This window comes from Podarcis cretensis (genome assembly GCF_951804945.1).
Source record: "Podarcis cretensis genome assembly, chromosome: 11".
NCBI lineage: Eukaryota > Metazoa > Chordata > Lepidosauria > Squamata > Lacertidae > Podarcis > Podarcis cretensis.
Genome location: NC_137180.1, coordinates 30,463,227 through 30,490,531, shown reverse-complemented (window position 1 = coordinate 30,490,531; position 27,305 = coordinate 30,463,227). Strand labels below are relative to the sequence as shown.

The following is a 27,305-nucleotide window of genomic DNA, read 5'->3' as shown; positions in this document are numbered from 1 at the left end:
AGCTTTATCACAGATTGGCCTTGGGGACAACCACAGTAGGGTCTACTTATCATGAGCTGTAGCACTGCTGGACAGGTGATTTAACTAGTGAAGCTGTATCTCTAACTTTTGGATTGCCTGTGAAGCCTGAGGAGAATTGATCAGATAAAAAATTGTCTGTTCCAACAGCCTGCCTTAAACTGTGGCCAGTCAGATCCCTTTAGAAACTCTCAAACACATCAGGATGTTCATAGCCACCCCCTGTTGTTCGTTCCGAGACTTAGATGTATACCGCTTGTGAATATCAGGCACCCACATAGCTCTAACAAAACTAATTTGGAGCTAAAATCAGCACCCTTGGGTGCACTCTTGCTGTCTCTCTCAATGTTGTTTAATATCACAGTGAAACCACTGTGAGAGGTGATATGGGGATTTGGCATGAGGTGTCAGCAACATGTGGATGGCACTCAGCTTTTAACTCTCCTTTTCATCACATTCAGGTGAGGCTACGGGTGTCCAAAATCAGTGCCTCAGTACCACAATGACTGAACGGGGGCTAATAAACTGAGATTTGATTCAGAGAAGAGAGAGATACTGTTGGCACATGGTTCATTCATCCTGGTGAGTGGTGTTCAGTTGGTTCTGAGGGAGTGCACTTCCCCTGGGGAAACTATGGCCCTCCAGATGTTGCTGAACTACAGTTCCCATCATCCCTGACTACTGAACATGCTGACTGGGCTTGATAAAAGTTGGAGTCCAACAACATCTGGAGGGATTAGGGCAGCCAATTATGCACTGCCCCCAAAAGAGGATTTGCACCACCAAAAAGAGGTCAAATGGGGACACAAATTTGTATATGTATAGATACAAGTTTAGAAATAAATACTGTAATTTAAAAAGAAAAGTCTCACCAGGTAACTGGCCGTCAGCTGATCAGGTGCTGCTAACTATTGATGGGCAATTTCAAGGTTCCTGCTCTCCCTTCTTTGGTTTCCTGATCAGTTCAATTCAAAGTGTTGGTGTTGACCTTTAAAGTGCTAAATGGCCTCGGATCAGTATACCTGAAGGAGCGTCTCTACCCCCATCATTCAGCCCAGACACTGAGGTCGAGCTCCGAGGGCGGTTTCCTCCCTGCGAGAAGTGAGGTTACAGGGAACCAGGCAGAGGGCTTTCTCGGTGGTGGCGCCCACCCTGTGGAATGCCTTCCCATCAGATGTCAAGTAAAAAAACAACTATCTGACTTTTAGAAGACATCTGAAGGCAGCCCTGTTTGGGGAAGTTTTTAATGTGTGATGTTTTATTCTGTTTTTAATATGTTGGCAACCACCCAGAGTGGCTGGGGTGTATATAAATAAATTGTTGTTGTTGTTGTTGTTGTTGTTATCATCTTTAATTCAGGCTTGAAATGGAATCTTTAAATCAGACTTGGAATGGACAGTCCTCTAATGAAGGTCTATACCCCATAAAGTCAGACACATTGCCACCCAGGGAGGGCTACAGGTTCCCCAGACCTGATCTAAAGGAGTACTTATTGATTTGTCACCATCACTAATGGCTTATGTAGCCTAAGCAACTCAATTGTCTTTTTTTCTGTGGCCATGCAGTACCTGCATGGAGAAAGCCTGGCCACAGTTACTCATGCTGTGGTAACCTCCCATGTACATTACTGCAATGTGTTCTTGTAAAGGAAATGCATTGTTTGGCATTGACTCTCAAATTCTAGCTGAGGTAGAACCAAATGGGCTGCTTCCTACACATTATCTCTCCCCGCATCCTGGTTTGTGTTGTTTTTAATTTTATGTCTGCTTCCCAGGCCATATTGAGACCCTGGGCTTCTCTGTAACATTCTTCAAAGGAGCATATCAATATATAGGAGATTTTTTTGTTTTGTCTCTCATGGAATGTTGTGCACAATATTTTTCAAAAACAGTGACAGAAGCAACTGGGCCACTTGCAAGAAAATGGTTGCAGACGAAGTAAACTACAGAGGTCCCATTAAAATAAAAGGAAGCAGAGCAAAGTATTTCCAAACATCCCTCCATTAACACATGGAACTTTTATGTATTGGTCCAAAACATATTCCCATTGTAAATCTAGACATGTCTCGTTGAGGTTAATGTCATTATTATATCCAGGTAAAATGAGACCAGTCAACTTGTAGGTAAGAAAGACCTCTTGATCTTGGGAGTGATAGCTTGATTTTATTGTTTGAGCTTATGTTTAATAATCTTCTTAAAGGTCTTCTCTAATGAAGAAATAAGTCCATTTGTTCTGCCAGTAAAGGTCACCTGTACTTTTATTAAATGTACAGGTTTAGCTCTTATTACCAAATTCGGGATTCTCATTGCCACAACTGTATAAAAACTGCATGCGGATAGTAAACACTGAAAACTATTATCTAGTATTTTTATAGCTCCAGCACCAGTGAATTATTGAGAAGATTAAAGTTCACCATATGCCATTTAGGTCACTTCTGAACCCAGATAGACTCTTCCTTGATATCCTTCAATGGGGCTTTGACCTGAAAGAGGCATTGAATTATTATCAGACAGCTTTGTTCTTGTGTGTACCAGATGCCAAAAGCACTGGGCCTTTTTCCCTTTTGAACTCTCTTTAAGAATGAGTTACCAAAGCTTTCACGTCCTGATCTTGAAGTGGCTGCATCAACTCTAGGAAAATAACAGTAACAGTTGTGAAAAATGAGATATACTTCCATTGCTCACTGATTAAAGCTCCTCTTATTGATCTGGCACATTAGTTCAGAATGTACTAGACAGCTTGGGATAGAGTTCTTAATGCAAGCCTTTGTTCTTAAGGTTCACTTATATAAACTAAAAATACCCTTGAGGGAGAGGGATGAAAATTGTTCATGCTATCCTCACCGTTTGCAGAAGTGCTCCTGCAAGATATTCCCATCTTTGGCAATGATTTTTTCAGAATAGTTGTTCTGTGGAATTATCAAAGGAGATACATAGCACTAACAGTCTCTGGTAGCCTGTTTGAATACCAGCATTTCCTTGAATCAGACTCAGGAGAAAAGACTCCACAAATAGGCTTTGCTCATGTAGTTGCTATACTTGGAATTGGAAAGGACCCACCATCGCCACATAAGTCAGAACCATATAGGCCAGAGTGTCCAATCAAGTGCCTCAGGTTTGTTTGCTTAGGATGTGTTTTCTAGCAATGTGTCACTTTTTCCCCTGTACTTTAAAACAGCTGGAGCTGTTTCTTCTGCAAACCTCTGGCATACTTGTTTTCTGATGGCTGCTGGTTTGTGGATGGCTCTGTGCCATTTTTCTAGAAAAAGAGGTGCCAGAACTCACCATGAACTTGATCTCTTAGAATGGCAATGGTGCCCATCTGAGAGGTGTCGGAACTGAGTCCAGCGACTTTAGTCTGAAAAAAACGCCCTGATCTTGCTAGGTGGTACGTATATGGTTGAACCTGATGGTCTTTTGGCTCTGGCCAACTCGGAGTTCTACTGAAATGAATTGAGGTGCATGTATTTGGGGGCCAAGACACCTTACAATTCTTAGAGTGGAATCCTAAGCTTACTTATGCAAAAACAATTCAGTGGGATAAACTCCTTTAGTGTTACCTCCCAGGCTTCTAAATTGTGAGGTGAGCTTACCGAGACAGAAGAGGCTTCCTGCTTCAGATGTTAACCCTTTAACCCATGAAGGGCCTGGACCAGTCACTCAACCTCAGTGGGAAGGCTAAATGTTTGGCCCACAACCCTTTTGCACTCATTTGTGTTGCCCCTTCGAGCAAGTAATGTGTAAAGTAGGCTGTTGGAGTTCATTGAAACTGCCATTCCTGGCAAAAGGTTGTTGTCATTTGATGATCAAGGTAAGTGGCAGCAGCTAGGACTCATTCCTGCCACTTGTTATGCCATGCAAGGAGTAACAGCAGCACTTTTCTGCTCCTTTCATGCCCTGGCATGCTAAATTTTGGGAAAGTTGAAAGATATCCGTCAATATCTCTGAGGGACTTTGAAGTATCTCTTCAATAAACTTACTCACACTTAAATGTAAATGCAGTACTTCTACCTGCCCTGCACAAACCCTGGTAGAATTCATCACAGTCAGGTTTACAGACTATTTCTTATCTGTTCAGTGATTAGCCATTGTTACTTCCTACAAACCAGGCAAATATGCTAATTTGACTGCCTCTAAATGAACAGAGCATAAGAATCTGTCACTCAAAATTGTCTGTCTACAGAGAATTGTACCTTGAGAGAGCTTCAGTTACAAGGAAAAAGATTCCCTTTGTGACTGATAATAGTAATTCTTTCTAGTAATAATGGGGTGGGGTGGGACATGGGGAAAATGTGAGATGTTCAGAATATCTCAGAACACTGCAGTATAAATTAAAAGTATCAGAAATGATGGGGACGAGGCAGTATTTAAATTGATAGCACAGAAGACTGTACTATCTTCAAGCAAAAACATCTTCGGCTAGAGAGCAAAAATAAAAGCGACAGGATTCTAAATATATAGATTTCAGACAGAATTACCACTCCAGCAGCACCCATCATCCTCACTCTAATTTTCTAAGGAAATTCATTAACTTTTCCACACATTTAAATAACTAAAAATGTACTCTGAATATTCTGTAGCTGTATTTCTCTGTAAAAATGAGAAAGTCAGACATCCACCATCTGCTCTAGTAGACCAACAAGCCTATGGTTGCCATGTCTGAGTTTTCCTCTTTTCTATCCTCTTATATAATTAAAGATTTCAACTCTCTATGATGCCTTCTTTTCCCCCTTTTTTAAAAAAAGACCAAGTGTAAGTTTACCCAAAGTGTATTAATCATTTCCCTGCTGCTCACTGATAAGAGCAGTGCTCTGTACAGTTGAAAGCTATTAAACTTGTCTATTCAGAGGATGTTAAAAATCCTCCACTGAGCATTTGGCTAAACTCCAAAATTATTACCATAATACCTTCTGAAATGAGACAGAAAACATAATGTATTACAATTGATAAGTGCATCGTTTGTACTGTAGATTTAGTTTATATTGGTAATATTAAATATTTTAATTGTCTTGGCCACATTATATGGCGTTGGTTACTTGAATTATTTAGTTCGTTGACAGCATTATGGCTATGGAAGGAAATATCTAAAAATCATAAATATTTTACATTTGGGTTTACAAAGCAATTACAAGGCTTTAAAAGAGACTTGCAGGCTGTTGTGAGGTTGTATGTGTTTGTTTTTTAAAATCCATTTTAAATCACAGCAGTTAATGAATTCTGTTCTCACTGGACAGTAGAGCTGGGCCAAAATCTGTCCTCCAATTAATTTAAAGTTTTCTTACTCTGAGAAAGAGGATTTTGTTAATTTATTTATTTTTGCTTTATTATCAGGGCCCATTTGAAATTCTTTAGAATTAGGGTGGGCATGGGGTTTTGACCTTAACACTGGGAGATGGCCAAGGTTGGTGTATGTGTTTCTCTTTCCAACAAACATTTCTCCACAAATCTGCAGCCTCCCAGGGTGCCTATGCTTTCTGATCTGAAAGAAAATCCCCATGTGGGGGAATTACCACATGATGCTTTCCCTGGGCTTTAATTGAAGCACATGCACCTTGGAAGACAGCACACTGCAGACCACTGGTGAGAATTAAAGGGGGGCAAATGACACTTGCAAATGCTCTCGGCCTCCACAAAAGTAAGCTAGGTCTGACTTTACCCCACCCATGAGAATGCTTGGTGATTCCCCCCCCACCCTCCCTTTGATAATTTTCAAATGCAGTTTGTCTCTTTAATTGATGGAGAGTAGTCAGGGCTGGGAAACCTTGGAGGAAAATTTTGGTAAAGTGCTACACGCCACCTTTTTCATTTTCAGATGTGACCATTGCTTTTAGGAAGACTTGGGGAAAGGGGTAATTTGTGATTTTAAAGATGTTTTAAATGAGCAGTATTTCAAAAGGTCACTGTCAGTTGAAACCACTTCACTTCTATCAAAATGAGGTGTATGATGGAAGAGATCTCTCAAACCATTTTTCTTCTTACCCCCTAATAACATAATATAAATCCATAGTCCGAACCATTTACTCTAAGAGTTTGTTTCAGGTGAGTTGAAGAAGGCAAATAGGACCCAATTAGTCATATATTATATGCTTCTCAAATGCTTCTCTAGCTGTGAAGTAGGATACACAAATTACCTACATACGAGTCAAGAATACATTCCGAGCAGGCACATTCTGCAGAGTAGTTGGGACTCACCTCACCGGCTGAATGACACCTACTGACTTGAGAAAGTTCGAGTCTTAGTTTATTAGATATAAAAGTGCTGGATGACAGCTCCCAAAATCCACATGGCTCTGTCCTTGAAGCCCAGTGCATCTTGGGAATCCCCCCAGAGAGAAAATAGAAAAAAAAATCTCACCTGATCTCAAACCAGGTTGGTTCTTTCAACACCAAATCAGAATAGAAAAGGAGCTGTGGGTGAGAATGTAAGATGAGCCCTGCTGGTTTAGGTGAAGCCAGGGTCCATCTAGTCTGACATTTTGTTTTCAATAGTTGCCCATGTGGTGCCCCCAAGCAGAATCTGAGCATACTGCCTTTGACAGTGGAGGTAGAATACAATGGGTGGCCCCTAGCTCTTAATATATTGAGGAACAAGTAATAACATGCTGTGACTGCTGTATTCATCTCATCTGGGCATTCACCTTACCAGGGCTGTGTTTAAACAATAAGCATTGAGTATTCAGATTTGTCATGGTTGCATACTGAACTCCTGTGGTGAATCACACACTGGCAACCTCTGAGTTTCCATTCCCTGATTAACTTGGGTGAGGATTCAGAATAAAGAAAGGAAATACAATACGTGGCTTTATTTAAGAAGCTTATTTCCCCTCGTTCCCAACATCCTTTGCTTGTGTCTCTTTAAGCATAGTTTGACTCTTTGTCAGCCATGTTCTAGGCCAGGAGTAGGCAACCTGGCATCTTCTAGATGACCTGGACTACAAGCCCCACAAGCCCAAGACAGAGTGGCCAATGGTTAGGAATAATGGGAGCTGTAGCCCAGAACTTCTGTAGTGCATCAGTCTGCCTATATCTGTTCGCCTGTGTTATAATTGGAATAAATGCTGCTGTTCTTTTAAGATTTGGTGCCTCTGCCTAAGGACAGATTTTGGGGGAACTAAATGGCATGAGTACAAATGGACCCTCATAAAAACAGCATTATTATTCCAACCAACGTGTTTCCATTACAATGTCCAAAACTAGTCTTGTGTGTGCAATTATATCTGCAGAGGACTCTTCTCTATGGACGGTATCAACTAATGTGTCCCATCAATGCAAGGATTTCCTCTTGCTCAACAGGACTCCCCCCTCTTCTCCAGTGCACCCTCTTCAAATATGCTGTAGAAGATTGAGGGAACCCCTAGAAGAGATTTTTTTTTGGAGGGGAGTCCCATTGCACAAGCAGAAGTCCTTGCCTTGATGTGACACATTACTTTGTACCACTTTAGATACAACCCTATGAGTTTAGATCTCTGCATTCCCAGCATTCCTGAGCATGTGAATATACACAAAGGTCTTCTTAGACATCACGGTTCATAGGCCAAGGATAAAATCCTCCATCACAAAGGCATCTCCTCCAGGCTCACTTTCATTCTGCCCACTATGACATCTGAAGGGGGCTATTGCCTGTTAGAGTGCATCCCTAATATTTGTTTGTTTTCATTGGAGGCCATTTCCCATCACTGGGAAATGATGATCATTCTTGAAGACATTATAAATGTAAACGGAGGGATTGTGTCGGTACTGGAGTAGACAAGTCAAACTCATGCAACAGCCTGCTGGAAGTGGGAGAGTAACAACCTAAGTGTGAAATTATGTTTGGAGTTCATTTGGAAAGGCAATTTAGGCCATGCAAAGGAAAGCTAATAAATATTTTATATATGAGCTGCAGTTAATGGTATCAAGTGCCTGTTAGCTATATAAATGTATCTGTTAAAGTAGGAGAGCGGCCTGTTTGGTTTTGGTTTTGTTTGTTTTTTAAATGGAGAGATTATCAACATTTTATCTTGATGTAGGTTGTTTAATTAAATGCCTTGCGATGTTACAGAAGAACAGTGAATGGACAGTAATACAATCAGTATAGCAAACAAAGTTAATACAACATTAACTCTGTGATTTAAAGACTCGTGTGACAACCTTTGCTCTTGCTATTTGTGTATGCAGTATTGATTTAGGCTGCCGTCCTGCACTCATTTATGCATACTTAATTTCCATTGATTTTAATGGAATTTATGCATTGTGTGATAGAGGATTATAGCCCACCCTATGATTTTCAGATTACATAACATTAGGAAATGTAAACTTACCAGACACATAGTCATTCTTCACCCTCCCCTCCTTAACCAAATAAAACTAGGGCTAACATACCTATAACTGGTGTTTATCCTCTGAATCTATATACAGTAAAATGCACATTTGAATGAGCTGATTGATTTGGGTAACTTATTCTACATCCAATATATATGTTTTGAAGCAGGGAATATTCAAAGCAGGTTATTTTTTTCCGCATTAACTGTGGTTATTGTTACAGCATTGAAAGAGTGTTCATTATTAATTTATTCAGTCACGCAAACATGCATAACTAGCATTTTCCCCATACTTTGATGACTATCTCTACTTGATTCCAGACTTGGATTTACAGAAGTTTTTGATTTGATCCTGAAATGTCCCACTTTTCCTTAAGGCATCTCTGTTTTCAAGGATTCATTTGCCCTTATAGCCATTTCAATCCATGGGGTGCAAGTGATGCACTTGAACCATAAAAATCTAATATCTGACTTCATTGGGATCCTGTTTACTACTGTTCTCATGTGTGAAAAATCAACACGAGAAAGGAACCACTTTTTCATGGATTGGGACGATATTACAATATAAGAAGTAGCAGAATGACCTAAGCTGTCAAAGAGTGTTGAAAGTTTTATAGAAGTTGATTTAAAATTACAGTGCATGTAAAATACAGTAAGTAAGCAAATCAGTTTTCAAGCATCTACATATTCACAATGGTAAATGGAACTGGGATATGTTTTTTAATAGGGAAAACTTAAATTGCTTTGCAATGCTATTGTACAATGTAGTATATAATTTGTGTCCTATTTTGTTTTTACTGAATGGTTAATTTCAGTTGTAGAATGTATTGAGTTTTAAGATCTCATTTAGCTAGAATGTAAAATCTAATATTTTGCAGAGCAAGTTAATTAAATAGAGAGCAATTCTGCAACTCGCTTGCAAAACAAATTCTGCCATTTCATCATGGCCACATTTTTACTGCTTTCTTCTTTAGTGACTGAGTGGCTTTTCAAAAGTTCATTTTGGGGTGACTCATTTAGACATAATGTGACTAAATAGATGTTTTTACCTTTGTATAAGGTCAGGTAAATACTAATTTAATGAGTATAATACATCAAAGCACTGGAAGATGGAAGAATACAAGCAAGAGTTTGGCCTACGTTCCCTTTCATCCAAGAGCTGAAATACCTCACAGTGAGAATAGAGGCATTCAAATGTATGATATTAATAGTGGCATTTATATTTATGACTGCATTTTCAAATACCTTAGATAAAGTCATTTAGTAGTAAATGCTTAAGTAGGGTCACTGTCTGGGTGTTGAAAAAGGGTCCTTGAGGAGGCCAAAAGTGAGAACTGACTATAGAGAACTGATAGAGAAATCCAAAATTTTAATGTAGCTGGGACTGGCCAGTGGGCCCACCCCAATCCTAACAGGAAGGGGGGCGGAATTCAAATGGAGGTGGGGTAAACCATATGTACAAGTTTGTGGACAAAGAATACAGACTGACTGTTGAGGGGGACAGAAAAATGAGAGAGGAGGGGGAATGTAATGGCTGGGACGCTGAGCTCCATTTGAATATGATCTAAAATACAAGGAAAATAATATCAAAGGCAATTCATTAACAAAAACGAGTAAACATAATTATTTTCATGCTTATTAGCTTGGAGAGAATTTAAGAGACATGGGTCATGGCACTCTTTTGGAGATCCCTTGTGTACACACGCACACAAACACATGGTGCGGGAAAGATTTATTGTTGCTCTGGAAGCGTTACGGAGTTTTTGGCTTCATCTTTGTAAACTATGTGGCAAATAATAAACAGTCATCAAAAGCAATGGCACAACATTGTCTGCATTTTCTACGCATTTGGCAGAGATTTCTCATTTTGTACTTTATTGGCTCTGCTGCGTTATAGCACAACAGAGCCTTAGTTGTGCTCTCTGCAGAGCTGTTTGCACATTCTGGAGATACTAAATACTTTTTCCTCTGCTGGTGTTCTTCCACAGAGTTCCACACAATCAAATATATAAGGTAAGTATTGATGATATTCAGTAATGAGCATGTTACAGCTGAAAAATTCAACAGGAGGCTTCAGATCTCATATTAAACTGTGTACAATTCTGGTAAACTCTTCTTTGTTGCAAGAAAAGAAAAAAGCTTTGTGGGGGAGAGGAGTTTTGTTACGTTGGGGGTCTGAGCAAAAGTAGAAAGGGAGGAGCGAGTTCCTAATTTAGGAGGTCTGTATGCAAGTGGGTTCCCTTGCTATTTTATTCAAAAGAATGTTGTGATATATCTACGTATACAATAAAAATGTAAGAATGTCATCGTGCAGCCCCCATTGGAGTATATGCAGTGCTGCATCACAATCCTGGATTTGCATGAAGTCAAAGCTCAATTGCCATTGGAGGATGTGTAGTGCCTCCTTTGGAGATAGATTGCACAGCAGCAGTCATGGCATGGGAGTGAGAAGGGAGGAATACAGAGGGGGAAAGTGGTGGTTTAAAACCATGGCAGAAGTTTGACACTGGTGATCTTTGCTTCTTCCAGTGCATTGGAAGTTTGCCTGTCTTCCCAAGTGATGTGTAACATTTTTTCAGAGACAAGCAACCAGCCAGGCATCTCTGCATATTCTGGGGGGGGGGGTACATAAGGCAGCCATTCTATGTACCCCCTTATAAAACTGTGATGACACCTTATCATTCATCACCTATGCCATGGGTGGGGAACTTGTGACCTTCCAGATGGTGTTGGATGTCTCAGCCAGCATGACCAATGGTCAAGAATTATGAGAGTTATAGTCCAACTGGAGGGACACAGGGTCCCCACCCCTGACCTATACTGAGCGCAGCAAACAATTTGCCATTGACAGAGGATGGTTGTGTTCTTTCTCCTTAGGCATTCACACCCTCCATTTCCAATATTCCTAAGGTAGAAAATAAACACACTGTACAATGTGATCCATGCATAATTTATGCTAATAGATATTCCTATCCCCTGCACAGCCCAAGGACAAAAACTTCATATATATGTTCTTTTTGCCTTCTGTGACTATCTGTTTCTCTTAAATTTCCCCAGGCCATGAGATGCTGCTCTTGGCTAGCAGTACACTACAAAAATAACTTGAGATTTAGATAAGGGAAATCACTAAAAAGTTAATGACCACAGCGATGGCAAAAGAAACTAATTCCACATGTGATGCGAGTTCGGTGAAAGTGTACAATACCTAATTAATAGGCAAGCTTATTGTTATGCACCATACTTTGTTTGCTATATAAAAGTACTGAATATTTTTTTTAAAAAAAAAAACAAATTCAAAAACCCACACATCTGCAGCAACATTCATTATTCCAAACCTTAGACAGCTGCTCAAATAATCCTATGTGATCATGTTGTCTTCCAAAGGTTATTTCTTAAAATCAGGAGACAGTTTCAGAAAGTCCCCATGGTACAGGTCTATATCGTTTGAATACATGTTGGGATTCTACCCCATATGAGCATCCCCAACATGTGAAAAAGAGCATGTTAGTCAGCTTTATCAAACCTTTTCTCTTGCAGATTTCTACTGGCCCAGAGTTTTAGTGTGGTGGAGCATCCCTCATTTCCCACAACTCCATTATGAAGTGGTACTTCAAAGACTATTAGCAATTGATATAGAGTATTGGGTTTAGAAAAGATAAATGGGTAGTAAAAGCTGCAATCCTATACATACATAGAAGTCCCACTAAACTTAGTGGGACTTTCTCCTGAGTAAACATATGTAGGATTGCGCTAAGATTCAAATTCCTGTTCAACTCTCTTAGTTGAGTTTACCTTAGTATCCTGCTTCATCCATCCTGATTCTCAACTGTAGGTAGAGTCACAGCAGTAGGCTTAGACCATGAATAATCAGCACCTCAAGTATTCTGTACTACCAACAGCAGGATAATTCTTCTGTGCTCCCCACATCTGTTCCAGATCATTGGGAGAACACCCCAGAATATTTAATCCGTGGGGAGGGGTGGAAAGTGAGGAGAAGTTCTGTTGCAGAAGTATACATCCTTGCATTATGAAATGAGTTACTTAGTGCTCCATCAGAAACAACTCAGGATTCCTATCTAGTTTGTTTTGCAGTATCCTCCTCTGGTTGCTGCTATGTGACTTTTTGTCCTCTTTTATTTTGTTCTGAGGGACGCAGGTGGCGCTGTGGGTTAAAGCACAGAGCCTAGGACTTGCCAATCAGAAGGTCGGCGGTTCGAATCCCTGCAACGGGATGAGTTCCCATTGCTCGGTCCCTGCTCCTGCCAACCTAGCAGTTCAAAAGCACATCAAAGTGCAAGTAGATAAATAGGTACCGCTCTGGCGGGAAGGTAAACAGCGTTTCCGTGTGCTGCTCTGGTTTGCCAGAAGTGGCTTAGTCATGCTGGCCACATGACCCAGAAGCTGTACGTCGGCTCCCTCGGCCAATAAAACGAGATGAGTACCACAACCCCAGAGTCTGTCACGACTGGACCTAATGGTCAGGGGTCCCTTTACCTTTACCTTATTTTGTTCTGAGCATGAAGATCACATGAAGATGCTTTAACAAACTATTGGTCCAACTTGCTCAATATCTTCTGCACTGACTGGTGGCGACATTCCAGGCAGGGCTTTTCCAGCCTACCCAGAGATGCTTGAGATTGAACCTGTCACCTTCTGCACCTTCTGCATATACAGCATGTGAAAAATCTCCAATTTATTCCAGCATGTCCAGTATGCAGTCTTAGCTGTAACTATGACCACAATAGAAAACCTACTTGTCCGCTCATGAGTATTTTACCTACATAATAGGATTTAAAAAGTTACAGCAGATGCCACTCTAATGTGACTTTGGACAAAAATGTCCCTATCGTAAATAACATATACAGTGGTACCTCGGGTTACATATGCTTCAGGTTATTTCAATTATTTATTATTACGGCTATTAGCCCATAAAATATGTACAAACATAAAAGCACAAAAGCATAAAAAACCAATACATCTAACAACAGAAGGGGTTACATACGCTTCAGGTTACAGACTCCACTAACTCTGAAATAGTACCACGGGTTAAGAACTTTGCTTCAGGATGAGAACAGAAATCGTGCTCCAGCGGTGCAGCGGCAGCAGGAGGCCCCATTAGCTAAAGTGGTGCTTCAGGTTAAGAACAGTTTCAGGTTAAGAACGGACCTGATATTTGTGGACGCAGAGAAAGCCTTCGACAATATTTCTTGGAGTTTCATGAAGAAAAACTTACAAGGGATGGGGGTTGGTCAAGGGTTTGGAAATGGTATCGGTGCAATTTACTCAGAACAAAAGGCTAAATTAATTATGAATAATGTAGTGACGGAAGAATTTAAGATAGAGAAAGGAACACGACAAGGTTGCCCAATCTCTCCATTGCTTTTTATATCGGTCCTGGAGGTCCTTTTAAACATGATTAGAAGGGACCAATTGGTTAAAGGTATACAAGTCGGAGCTAAACAGTACAAATTGAAAGCATTTGCTGATGATTTGGTATTGACATTACAGGAGCCAGAGTCTAGTACTAAAAGAGTACTGGAACTAATTCAAGAATTTGGTCAGGTAGCGGGTTGTAAGTTGAACAAAATGAAAACTAAGGTTTTAGAGAAAAACCTAACAGTGATTGAGAGAGAGAGGTTTCAGAAGGAGACAGGATTAACACTGGTTAAGAAAGTGAAATACCTAGGGGTCAATATGACTGCCAAGAATGTGAACTTATTTAAGGATAACTATGAAAAATGTTGGATGGAAGTGAAAAAGGACTTAGAAATATGGTCAAATCTGAAGCTATCATTGCTAGGCGAAATTGCTGTGATAAAAATGAATGTATTGCCTAGGATGCTGTTTTTGTTTCAAACATTGCAAATTCTGGATAAAATGGATTGTTTCAAGAAGTGGCAGAGAGATATTTCTAGATTTGTCTGGCAGGGCAAGAAACCTCGAATAAAATTTAAGATACTAACTGATGCTAAAGAAAGAGGTGGATTTGCCCTGCCAGACCTTAAACTTTATTATGAATCAGCCGCTTTTTGCTGGCTGAGAGAATGGTTGCTTCTTGAAAACACTGACGTGCTGGATCTAGAAGGTTTTAACAACGTATTTGGGTGGCATGCATATTTGTGGTATGATAAGGTCAAAGCACATAAAGCGTTTAAAAATCATATTGTCAGAAAAGCACTGTTTAACGTCTGGATAAGATATAAGGACTTGCTCGAAAATAAAACCCAAGGTGGTTGTCACCAATGGAAGCGAAGGCTCAGAAAAAGCTCAATATGGAGGCCAAATGGCCGAAATATTGGGAAATTCTGGAACAAGAGGGAGATAGATTAAAACTACAGAGTTTTGAAAAACTAAAAAATAGAGTGCGGGATTGGCTCCATTATTATCAAATAATGGAGGCATATAATCTGGACAAAAAAAATTGGCTTCCAGGTGGAAAAATCAAAATTGGAAATAGAGCTGTTAGATCCCAAAAGTAAGAACTTGTCAAGAATGTATTACTTGCTGTTGAAATGGAACACTCAGGATGAAACGGTGAAATCAGCTATGATTAAATGGGCACAAGATGTTGGACATAATATTATGATGGCTGACTGGGAACAGTTATGGACCACAGGTATGAAATTTACGTCATGTAATGCCTTAAGAGAGAATATAATGAAAATGATTTACAGGTGGTACATGACACCAGTCAAGCTTGCAAAAATTTACCATTTGCCCGATAATAAATGTTGGAAATGCAAAGAGATTGAAGGCACATTCTTTCACCTTTGGTGGACATGCCCAAGGATTAAGACTTTCTGGGAAATGATCTACAATGAAATGAAAAAGGTATTTAAATATACTTTTCTAAAGAAACCAGAGGCCTTTCTCCTGGGCATGGTTGGCCAATTGGTGCCAAAGAAGGATAGAACTTTCTTTATGTATGCTACAACAGCAGCAAGAATACTTATTCCAAAGTACTGGAAGACACAAGATCTACCCACCCAGGAAGAATGGCAGATGAAGGTGATGGACTTCATGGAACTGGTGGAAATGACTGGCAGAATCGGAGACCAGGGAGAAGAGTCGGTGGAAGAAGATTGGAAGAAATTTAAAGTTTATTTACAGAAACATTGTAAAATTAAGGAATGTTAGAAGGAGGCTGGAATGAAGTTATGTGACTTTAGCAGAAATATTATAAAGGATTAAGTAAAAATAGATTGTTAATGGATGAAAGGAGGAAAGGTAAAGCTACATTATATTAAGATAAATTTTAGGATAAAAATTGGGAAAGATGGAAAGGATTTGCTGAAATAGAATACAACTAGAACTAGAATACAAAAAAGGGAGGTGCGAGGAGGTCAAGGAAAAAAGTAAATGAAAGATAAGTTATGGGAAGGTTCGTTGTGTTTTTTAATTGTTTCTATTTTTCTGTTTTTCATAATTTTTTTTTCTCTCTTTTTTCCCCTATTCTCTTCTTTCTTTATTGTGATGTGTTATTAAGTTTTTGTTTAACTTGGAATTATCTCTTTCTCTTTTTGTAACATTTGAAACTTTAATAAATATTATTAAAAAAAAAAAGAATGGACCTCTGGAACGAATTAAGTACTTAACCTGAGGTACCACTGTAGTGCAAGCATTTTTTCCTCTTTACAGTACTGTGTGTCTTTTCCCCCTCAGTTTCATAGCAATATTGCTTCTGTTGCAGATACAAAGATGAACACCTGTTTTCCAGAAATGCCCAGTGGTTTTCATTCATCAGAAACATTTGTTGCCTGTTGGTTTGGTAAAGAGTGTATCTGGTGGTCCTGGTTTTTGTGTAATCAAAACAATATAAGGAAGTTGCAAATCAGCATGCAGGTATCCTTCATCATTGTGGCTTAGCCTGTGCATTCCTGCCCATTGTGGATTGACCCTGTTACAAAAACGGTCTGAAAACCATGTTGCTTTGTTCTATTTAGGTTGTATACACAAGAAATAAACTCCAAAGTATTGAGTTGGGCAAATAAAATTCTGCATTGCAGGGGGTTGGACTGGATGACCCTTATGGTCCCTTCCCACTCTACAATTCTATGATTCAATCAGTTGACTCAGAAGGAGGGTTCCATCCAAGGTGTTGGAGACAGTATTCTTACATTTACATTGCCTGGAGCAGAACTTTGGTTTGATGCAATGTATGTTTTGGTGATGACTGCTGCAGCTTGAAAGACTTATTGTGTGTCAAGCTTCTTTTTTTAAAATGTAAGTGGGGCTATCAAACAAATGTAAATTTACATGTGTAAAAGATGGCATGCATTTTCTGGGCTCAGCTATAGTATTATGCCTTGCTGCTTTCTGTCCTAGCCTGAAAGGCAGAATGATTAAGGAACCTGACCACACTTGAGCAATTTCTCAATATATTGACTGCTAAATTTGAGTAGGGCAACTAATCAGATATGATACTGTCCCAAATAATCCAAAAATACACCCCAATCCAGCAAGATATATATGTATAAACAGCTTTCAATGTGTGTTGCTAAAGGAGATGTTTATTTGGACGCCCATCTGTATGATTAATTAATTCACAAATTGCATGTTTCAACTATCGTTTTGATTGTTGCTGTCCTCTGTGAAAAGATAAGATTTTCTAATAGTATTGTGCTAAATCAGCTATATGTATCCCTTGATTAAAGTAATGTGTTTTAAGATGAGTTTCCAAGCAGTAAATTATCTGTCTGTGCAACTCAAGTCAAGAGAAACCATTATCTTCATTAAATATCCTCAAAATAACATCTATATGAGATGCTGCAGTGTTTTTCATTGGTTGCCTAAGTTATTAATCAATTAGAACAGAATTACACATGTAAGACTGGCAACATTTGAGGCAATGGAAGATAGATTTTCCATTATTTGGCTTAGGTTGAATGAGTTGTAGAGAGATAAAAAGAAGGGCACTGTACATTTTACCTTGGATACTTCATGTGCAATGCAACAAGTGAACAATTGCATTCATCAAAAGTTTACTGTAAGCATGGTTAGCCAGGAAAACACCAGACCGTTAGGAGCGGACAAAGATTAATTATACCTGTGCTCGTACAGCAATGTTTGTGTTCGAAACAAATTATATTTGCTTGTGCTTAAACGATGCATAAATCCGATCCGTGCAGATGAACGTGTGTTCAGGATGAGTGAGCACACTTGTTTGAATGTCATATTTATCCCTGTATTTTGTCAGAAAATTAACTTCTTTGGAGTTTGCGCTTGAGCTGAGCATATGGTTGTTGATCTCTGGAGATGACAGTCTATCTGAGCAATAGCTCCTTATGGTTCCAGCTCTCCTCTGCTGGCAGATGCTTTGGGCTTTTCTACAATTAAGTGGAGATCATCACTGTTTTCTTTGAGCACTGCTGTGCCTTGTACTCTGAAGTGTTTTGTTAATCACTGTCTGCCTTCGACAGAAGCTGCCAAAGCTCTCATTAAGTTTGAATTTTGAGATGTCATGCTCGAATGATGGAATTTCATCCCTTTTCTGCATGAATGGAATTGGGTATGGAGGGATGCCAGAAAGAAAGAAAGGAAAAGAAGCAACACAATTTAAAAGTACATTTGTTTTGCATTTTGATCTGGAACAAAATAAAATAAATAACTTTCCCTTCAACTTTGCGGACAAGACGTCGCTTCTGCTCTTTCCTAAATTTAATAATTACAGGGCGCTCACCTTGTCATCTGCAGGGCATACTCTGTTGCCTTCAATTAATAATCCATCACTGCCTTGTTCACAGTGTGAACTTTAAACCTTCCTTCCTTCCAAACTGTTGTGCTCATTATTGTGTGAGAGACGTTGCAAATGACATGACAGATGCTCAGCATCCGTTAAAGGGTGACGTAGAAATGTATGCAGTGACGGGCTTTTGATAAATTTTTATTGGATCAAAAATTAATGTTATTTTTGCCCTTCAAGAAAAATTGCCTGCACGTGTGTGCAAGCGGAAAACAAAATGCATCTGTTGGCGGTTTAATGATTTGCAGCAGGAAACTAAGTGTTATGGGAAATATGGTATGAGAAGACATTGCCCATTTCTCTTGGTGAATCTATTTGTTTCAGCTGGATCCGTAAAAGTATGCCTTGAAGAAAAAGTTAGACTAATTAACTGCAGTGCCTAATCGTTTTCAGTCATAAACTGCTTAAGAATTGATTAAGGCAAAATGCACATGCTAGGATCTTAGGGAAAAAATAATATTCTCATGATGCACTGAACAGTTTACAGTCCTGTTAACAATTCAACTTAAAAGTGTGACATTGAATGTAAGAGCTGGATTTGATTTCTGTACATGCTTTTGGTTTTCCCTCTTAATTTGTATGAACAATAAAAGTATGCAGATGTTGGTAGAGAGGTATTTCCTGTCAGAACAAGTTTTCTTCAAAAGCAGAATCTGAAACATTGGATAAAGGAGGAATAGGAGAACCCGTTGCATGTCGAGGTCCCCCAAGCCACCCCTAAATAATTCACAATTCACACATAATTTTTGTTTAAGGTTTTTGGCATAATTTTGGCCACAACTTTATTAAAATACATAATGTGAGTGGTTGTTTAGGCATTGGTTATGACTATCTGTCCCCGCCCTGGGACAGAACTGACTTCCGGATTCCAGTGAAAGTTAGTAAGGGAAAACAATACTGGGGAGAGAATGGGGCTGGGCACCAGACCCTCATCCCCCCCCCCGCCACATGCTCCTGGGGGCTTACATGGCCCTAGCCCCTTGCCAGGGATATGGACAAAAGTATGGCAAACCCCTGGATTCCTTTAATGGAATTCCCTTGCAGCAGCAGCATTGGAGGGGCAGGCACAGCCAACCCTTACCCCCTCCACCAACCAAATTTTAGCCAATGCCTAACCGCAACCTTACAAGTTGTGACGATTTGCTACGCAGTAGGCAAAAACCAAATGGCACCAATCTGCCAAATGGACAAAATTCCTACCAGGCCCCTGCCCCAAAAGCAGACGACCCCATGACAGGCATAGCAAGGTCAACGCAATAGCCCTAGATTAGGGAGGGTGGGCAGGTGATCCGATGCACGCAGCAAAACAGGCTGAAAAAACTGTGTGCCAAGAATATATAACCTTTGGGCCGACCCTCTAAATGGTAACATCACAATCTCCCCAACAACCCAACTTGGCCCAATCACAGTCATGGCCATCCAAACGGTTCCACCCAGTAACCTAGAGGATTATGCCGCCTGAGGCAGCTGCCTCCATCTGCTTCATGGATGGGCCAGAGCTGGTTGTTGGACTACGACTCCTATCATTCCTGACTGTTGGTCATTGGAGTTGGATTCCAGTATCATCTGGAAGGCACCACATTGGCTACTCCTGATGGAAATCATGAAATTTGTTGTAGCTGGGAAGATGGCTGTTGTAGTTGAAACGATATCTTCTGTCTACTTGCATTAGTATTTTTTATGGATTGAGGGAAGTGACCTCAATACTGAGATATGCTAGGCTTCAACACTGTTCAAATGTAGCCATTAAATTTGAAGTGATCTCTTTTCACACAATCTTCCCCCTCTTGTGAGCTGAATATATGGAGGAAAAACTGGAATGTTGCTGCTGATCCCTATCCCAACCTTATGCTCATCAGCTCACGAACACAAGAGCCTATGCTTATACAACTTGTACATGCACAGTCCCTTTACATGCTCAGAAACTGCAAAAAACTATGTGGGAAGAGCCTGCAATGTAAAATGTGGGCTCTGTGTATAACTTGTACAACTCATACACACATAGTTAGACAGCTAGATAGCTCGGCTGGTTAGAGCATGGTGCTGATAATGCCAAGGTTGCAGGTTTTTAAATATATATATATATTTATTTGATTTTCAAAAAGAAAAGAAAAAGAAAAAAGTTACATCAAAATGTCATACACATTCACTTATCGAGATTACTCTGCATCTCCTGACTTCCTCCATCCCATTCATGGGTCCTCTTAATTCTGTTTTCATCTGCATATCAATACTTCTCCAAAATTTTCATCTTCCTAAATTATCTTTAGTTTCTATTACATTACAAGTGTTTTTAAAATCCTGCTAATGTTTTAACCTGTTTCCAGTGGTTTTGTATATACATTAGAAACATTTCCCATTCTTTTTTAAATTTCTTGTCTTCTTGGTTCCTGAGCTTCCAAGTTAATTTTGCCATTTCAGCATAGTCCATCAACTTGATCAAGGTTGCAGGTTCGATCCCCATATGGGACAGCTGCATAGTCCTTCATTGCAGTGGGTTGGACTAGATCAGGCATAGGCAAACTCAGCCCTCCAGATGTTTTGGGTCTACAACTCCCATCATCCTTAGCTAACAGGACCAGTGGCCAGGGATGATGGGAACTGTAGTCTCAAAACATCTGGAGGGCTGAGTTTGCCTATGCCTGGACTAGATGATCCTCAGGGTTCCTTCCAACACTAAAATTCTATGATCTCTATTGTCCCTACCACTTGCACACATGTACATGCATATGTGTGTATGTATATATATCTACACATAGACAGAGGGATAAAGAAATATAAAACGTGTGTAATATTAGGCAGGCACATTATAGATTTTGCCCATATTTCATATTTCACATATTTTGAAACAGACATTCCTAAGTGTTAACGCTATCATCACCACCTCTGGAAAATGTTCTGGTGGCTGAGTGGAGCTGAAACCATTTCCATCTGTTTATTAACTCCCTGTATGAGAGAGAGTCAAACTCCTAAATCTGAAATTCTGATCTGGAATGTTCCGGTGCTTTTTGCCAGGTGACACGCATGTCTTTGAAGTGAAAGGCAGGTGTGTCAGGAGCCTGCTTTGAACAGTGAGATATTGCAAGCTAGCATTGATGTGGCACAGCTTGGTGGCCTCCTGCCGCTGAACTGCAGGCAGGTGACAGGCCTTTTTTCCTTTTAGAGATGTGTGCCACAAAATGCGACAATCCTTCTTGTTGCTTTATGCTTCGTTTTTGGAAGATAATGTCTGGCTGACAAAGGAAAGAAGCTTGATGTGCAGGGCCGGCAGAGAGGTTGCATGAAATATAGCTAGTTTCACTTAGCTGACGTTGTCACAAGATGTTGTCCATGATCACAGAACAATCTTTCATGCTATCGAGTTGGGTAGCTTGTCTTCTAGCTGAAACACAAATTTTGCCTACCGCAGCTGGCTGTATGACATCCATCATTATGTTTTCCATCCAAAGATATCACCATCAGAAAATGATATTCAATAAGTATCAGATGAAACTCTCTCTCTCTCTCTCTCTCTCTCTCTCTCTCTCTCTCTGTGTGTGTGTGTGTGTGTGTGTAATGGTTAATCAGCAATTTGCAATGAAAACGTTTCAACTAAGGTTGATTTATTTTACTTAAAGGTAAAGGTACCCCTGCCCGTACGGGCCAGTCTTGACAGACTCTGGGGTTGTGCGCCCATCTCACTTAAGAGGCCAGGGGCCAGCGCTGTCCGGAGACACTTCCGGGTCACGTGGCCAGCATGACATCGCTGCTCTGGCGAGCCAGAGCCGCACACGGAAACGCCGTTTACCTTCCCGCCAGTAAGCGGTCCCTATTTATCTACTTGCACCCGGAGGTGCTTTCGAACTGCTAGGTTGGCAGGCGCTGGGACCGAGCAGCGGGAGCGCACCCCGCCGCAGGGATTCGAACCGCCGACCTTTTGATCGGCAAGTCCTAGGCGCTGAGGCTTTAACCCACAGCGCCACCTGCGTCCCTTTATTTTACTTAGGTGTAGTTAAACATAGATTTCTGTGTACTTTGAAAAACAACAACCATATATACCCGGGTTTTGGATCAGAATTAATTATGTCAATGTGCACAACGGGTTAATGTGAAGAATTTATTGTGGTTGCAAACTTCAGCAATTCTGCAATGGTAGAAAGTTGACAAGGGAGGGCAGCCCAAACAGTGCAGGCTGGTGTGCTCACAAAAAAGAATGGCAAGGAACAGCAAGGAAACACAAGTATTATGTAATATCTAAAAGCAATGCCCAAGTCCTATTATGGTTTCAGAGTTTTCAACAGGCAAGATCAAACACATCTTTTTCACAGGGTTGTAGCCAAATAATGCATCCCAACAGTGCAAAGATTTCCACTTGTCCTGTGAGACGTCCCTTCTTTCCTATATGCCCCCTTCAGGCTCCTCTAATCTGCACCAGGGGGTTAGGGGAACCCTTAGAACAGACTGAGGGGGCATGCAGGGATGGGCGAAGAGTGACAGAAATCCTTGCACTGATGGGACTGTGATTTAGTGCTACTTTGAGTACAACCCAAACTCCTCTTTTCTGTGAGGTATCAGAACTTGCTAAGATTGAAGTGGAAAGTCTCAGATCTTTGTCAGCCTCAAGCACTTCTCTGGGAACACCCAATGAAAGGTCACCACGCTTGCCATTTCACTGGTCCTGCTCCAATGCTATCTGCAAGGGAGTGGGGAAATGCTCAACATGTTTAAATGCATCTCCCCCAACTTGGTATCATTGGGGAGGCATATGGAGAGAGACATGGGTTGTTGGAGCTAGCCATGCATCCCTCATAATTTTTAGCTAGGTCCCTATTAGTGGTGGGTGATGCTTCCCCGCATGACCTCATAACCTCCATGCATATCTGTTCCATGGTTGAGGGGCATCTTGGGTCTATGACATTTGCAGGGCTTTTTTTCAGCCAGAACTTGCCAAAACTCAGTTCCAGCACCTCTCAGGTGGGCGCCATTGCCATTATAAGAGAATAAGGGAGGCATTCCTCATGAGTTCTGGCACCTCTTTTTCTAGAGAAATTGCACTGGACATTTGTATTTCCTTAAGTCATTTGATTAAGACAGAGGAATAAGTACTGCACTTAGAATTATAGTTAAGGAATGCACGCTGACAGTTACCCTGTTTTTTTCCCTCTTTTCCACATCTCATAGCTGTCACTTTTCCAATTATTCTTGTTTACATTAAATGCTTTTGAAAGTGGGAAAATATGCACGATGATGAACCAAAGCATGCATTTCTTAAAGCAATGGTAAGTCTTTGAATGCTTCCCCGTATCCAGATATTTCACAAGGATGTGGGGAAGAGGATGCATGCGTTCCTTAGCACTTACTTTGAATAACCGATGGGATTGATTCCTGTACAGTGGTACCTCTGGTTATGTACTTAATTCGTTCCAGAGGTCTGTTCTTAACCTGAAACTGTTCTTAACCTGAAGCACCACTTTAGCTAATGGGGCCTCCTGCTGATGCCAAGTCACCACCGCACGATTTCTGTTCTCATCCTGAAGCAAAGTTCTTAACCCGAGGTAATATTTCTGGGTTAGCAGAGTCTGTAACCTGAAGCGTATGTAACCCGAGGTACCACTGTATTGTTCTAGACCTTTGCAGTTTTCACTGATTTCAAAGGTAAGAAATCAAAACTGAATTCTGAATAAATGCAGAATTGGGGCTGGTAGAACAACACAACTATTTTTATCGAGACATTAATGGGGTCTGGTGTGAAGCGTCTACCATGTTTTAATCTTCCCTCACTGATCCTGCTGCTTTGCAACTTAATTCCAAACTTCGAAAAGTGGATGACATACTCGTTAGAGCAACTGGACTGAGGTCTCTGGCAAAGGAGGCCTGCTGTATTCTCCATGTCAACAGAATGGAGGCAACAGCTGTACAAGGCAACCTTTGCCGTGATGACAGCAAGCCTCTCAACCCTGACCCAAAGAGGCCAGAAGGCAGGTCTCTCCAAGGCCCTAATAATAGCTTCAACAAGAGGCACAACTTTTTCCCGTCTGCATGCAAACATTGAAAAGTTGCAACTGAAAGTGCCAGGAACAACCATATTGTCTTTGCATTGACTTTAGCTATAATTATAAAAAAGTGTTCCTAATTTTAAAAAGGTAAATAAATAAAGCACCATCTCAAATTGGGTTATTATAATTTTTTAAGGATCAGTGAAAGAAAAAAGATTGGGAATCATTTGGTTTTGTAAGCCATAGCTAACTGACATGCTTACATGGGCATAACAAAATAATTACTTCTTGAACAGAAAGTTCTCAGCATTCTACAAACTACACTGCCCATGGTTCTGTGGGAAGCCATTGTCTATGGAGACCTTTTATCTGCTATCACAGATCCATGTTATCCGTGACTGGTGCAGGGAGGGCTAAAAGAATGTATATCGGAGACTGGTATTGGTAGGCCACAACTTTATGGATTTCAGGAAAGAGTAGGTTTGACTAAGGCATTGGTCATGTATCCAGCATCAGGCAGACTGCAAACTACCTGATAGGAACCTGGTGGGGTCGACCTTGTGCTGGGAAGTCGTCCCCAACATGGATTGAGGGCCACGACCCCACGCAGGCCGCCATTGGAAGAGGTGCATTGGCCCATCAGTCCCCATGTGGACTCCCAAACAGAGTCACCCCTTCTGGGCCACTCTAACAGGGTATCTCCACGACTACGGATCAAGCCCAATGCCTTATCTCCCAAAGTTGTGAAAATCTGCAAGCCGGCCAGTTTGCTTGCAGGAGAATTCTTCCCTGGCCCCAGTTACGGTGACCAAGTAAACCATAGTAAAGTCCGTATGCCAACTCCCCCCCCCCCGCCCATCACTGAAAAGGGCTGCTGTCATGTTGTCACCCTCCAAACCTCTCAGAGTGTGGGGAGACACAGAGACTATGCATATTTTATTACAAGAACATCTCTTGTGATAAACTGGCTCCACCAGTTGGAACCAGGTGTGAAGCAGTAGCTCAGGTACACAGTTATATACTTAGAATTAAGGAACGGGAAGGGGACCATTTTTCTCTCACACACCCCTTGGGGTACGCATTTCAGAGGCATCATTATTACCACCACCATTTCATCTTGCCTGCCCCACAGCAAGGATTATTCCCAAGTTGTCTGGGGAGCAAGGAGCCATGTACAAAGGCAGAAACATCATCATAATCATCATCAACTTCTATTACTTTCCTAATTTTGACATAATCAGATTTATTTAAGTGAATGAATAACATTCGCCCCGCTCCCGCCCCCCGGCCCCACAGAACATATATTTGATGTTGTGTGTTCTTTAACTGAACCACCAATAGATGAAAACAGAGAATGATCTGATGAGTGGCTTCAGGAGTGACCCTTCATCCCTTCTGCTGTGATCTGGTTATTTAGGGACTCCTGGCATATCCAACATATATTACTTCCCTTGTTTCTCACCATTCTATCACCAGTTTTGCTGCCTATGCTGATAATGCAGTTACTATATCTGTCCAAGGTCCTATGTTGTGACTGGGGCCTCTCAGATTGCTATTGGTACTGAGGACCCCCCCCCCCACACACACACACTTAAAGAAATCAAAGGGGTTATGTGAAGTCCTTTTGATGCATCAATAAGGACTGGAGAATAGGTGTTAAAATACTAAGCTGTTATATAACAATCATTTTAAGTAGCCTGAAGCCTCTTTCAGTGTGATTGGTAAGAGAATAACTGTAGGAATTCCAGTTGTGGCTGACTGGCATCTTTTGTCTTTTCATTACTCTAATGGCAGTAGAATGGAGCAAGCATAATTGATCCATTTGTCTGTTACGATTATGAATATTCAGTGACATAATGTCAGGACTGAATGAAACTGTTACTCTTAACAAGGGCCTCTTGTAAAGTTAAGGATACCCATCTCCTTCGATAAATGAATAGTAACAAAGAACTATGATTCATTCTGCTCATGTGAGTGACAAGTAAGTCTGCGCTGAAAAACTCCCAGCCACATTTTAAGGCAGTGGAATTGGTTGGGGGGAGGGATTTCAGTGATGGGTTGTTACATTTTCAGGGGTGGTGCCATACTCCCGTCCCAAAACATAGCAGTCCTTACTTGAGAGTAAGGATCTGTGTTCTGGCTAATAACGGTACAGGCTCAGCAGCAAGAATCTTGGAAATGGAGGAGTGTGGTGTCAGTTGCCTCACATATGATGATGACTCTAGATAGACAGTTCTCTGCATGGTTCGAGTTACCCAACAGTACATTGTTAAGCAGCTATCATGTTGTAAATGGTCACTTGAGCCACCCTCAGTTCACGCTTTCTGAAAAGATCACAAAGCCTTTCACACATTGGAGGTCACATACCTTTTCTGTTACACAATCATCACCTTGTCAGATAAGTGTTATGTGAGCTAGCTCTGTGAATATTCTAGGAATGGTGCAAGATTGTTCCGTTAGTGCTGTTGCTGAAAGTTTGAATTCCTTGACTCAATATAATGAACTTCAATGATTGCAAATATGTGGCAGACAGTATGACCTCTGAGTTTTTTCACTCACTTTATTATTAGCTCATTCGTATATATTCTGATAGGGGATGTGGGTGGTGCTGTGGGTTAAACCACTGAGCCTAGGACTTGCCGAGCAGAAGGTCATGGTTCGAATCCCTGTGACCAGGTGAGCTCCTGTTGCTCAGTCCCAGCTCCTGCCAACCTAGCAGTTTGAAAGCATGTCAAAATGCAAGTAGATAATGGGTACCGCTCCGGTGGGAAGGTAAACGGTGTTTCCGTTTGCTGCTTTGGTTTGCCAGAAGCGGCTTAGTCATGCTGGCCACATGACCCGGAAGCTGTACGCTGGCTCCCTTGGCCAATAAAGCAAGATGAGCGCTGCAACCCCAGAGTTGTCCACGACTGGACCTAACAGTCAAGGGTCCCTTTACTTTTATATACTCTGATATATTTAGTTATTGAGCTTAGAGAGTAAAGGACCACTTAGCACCAGCTGAAGGGAAGTGATGGTTGTGGTCTGGCGTGGCTATGGTGGCAAGGGTGGTCTTCCAGCTTTGGCGCAGCCGAGCTGAGCCTTGGTGCCTCACTTCCTCCTCCACTGGCTGTGCTGGGGCTCTGCCTGCAGTTGCAGCAAACTGCAGGTAAGCTAGTGGATTCAGTTTGGGAGTGGAGCAGAGGGAAAACGTCTTTCCTCTAGTTAATTCATAGATTATAAAAAAACTAGCTGCACCTAGGACTCAACCTCAGTTCCAGCTTGTCAATAT

At 41.0% G+C, this 27,305-nt stretch overlaps 1 long non-coding RNA gene across 1 annotated transcript in view; it reads left to right on the top strand.

Moving 5' to 3' along the window:
* The window catches only part of LOC307226859, a 469,238-nt gene that overhangs the window by 181,942 nt on the left and 259,991 nt on the right, over positions 1-27,305 (top strand). The window lies entirely within an intron of this gene.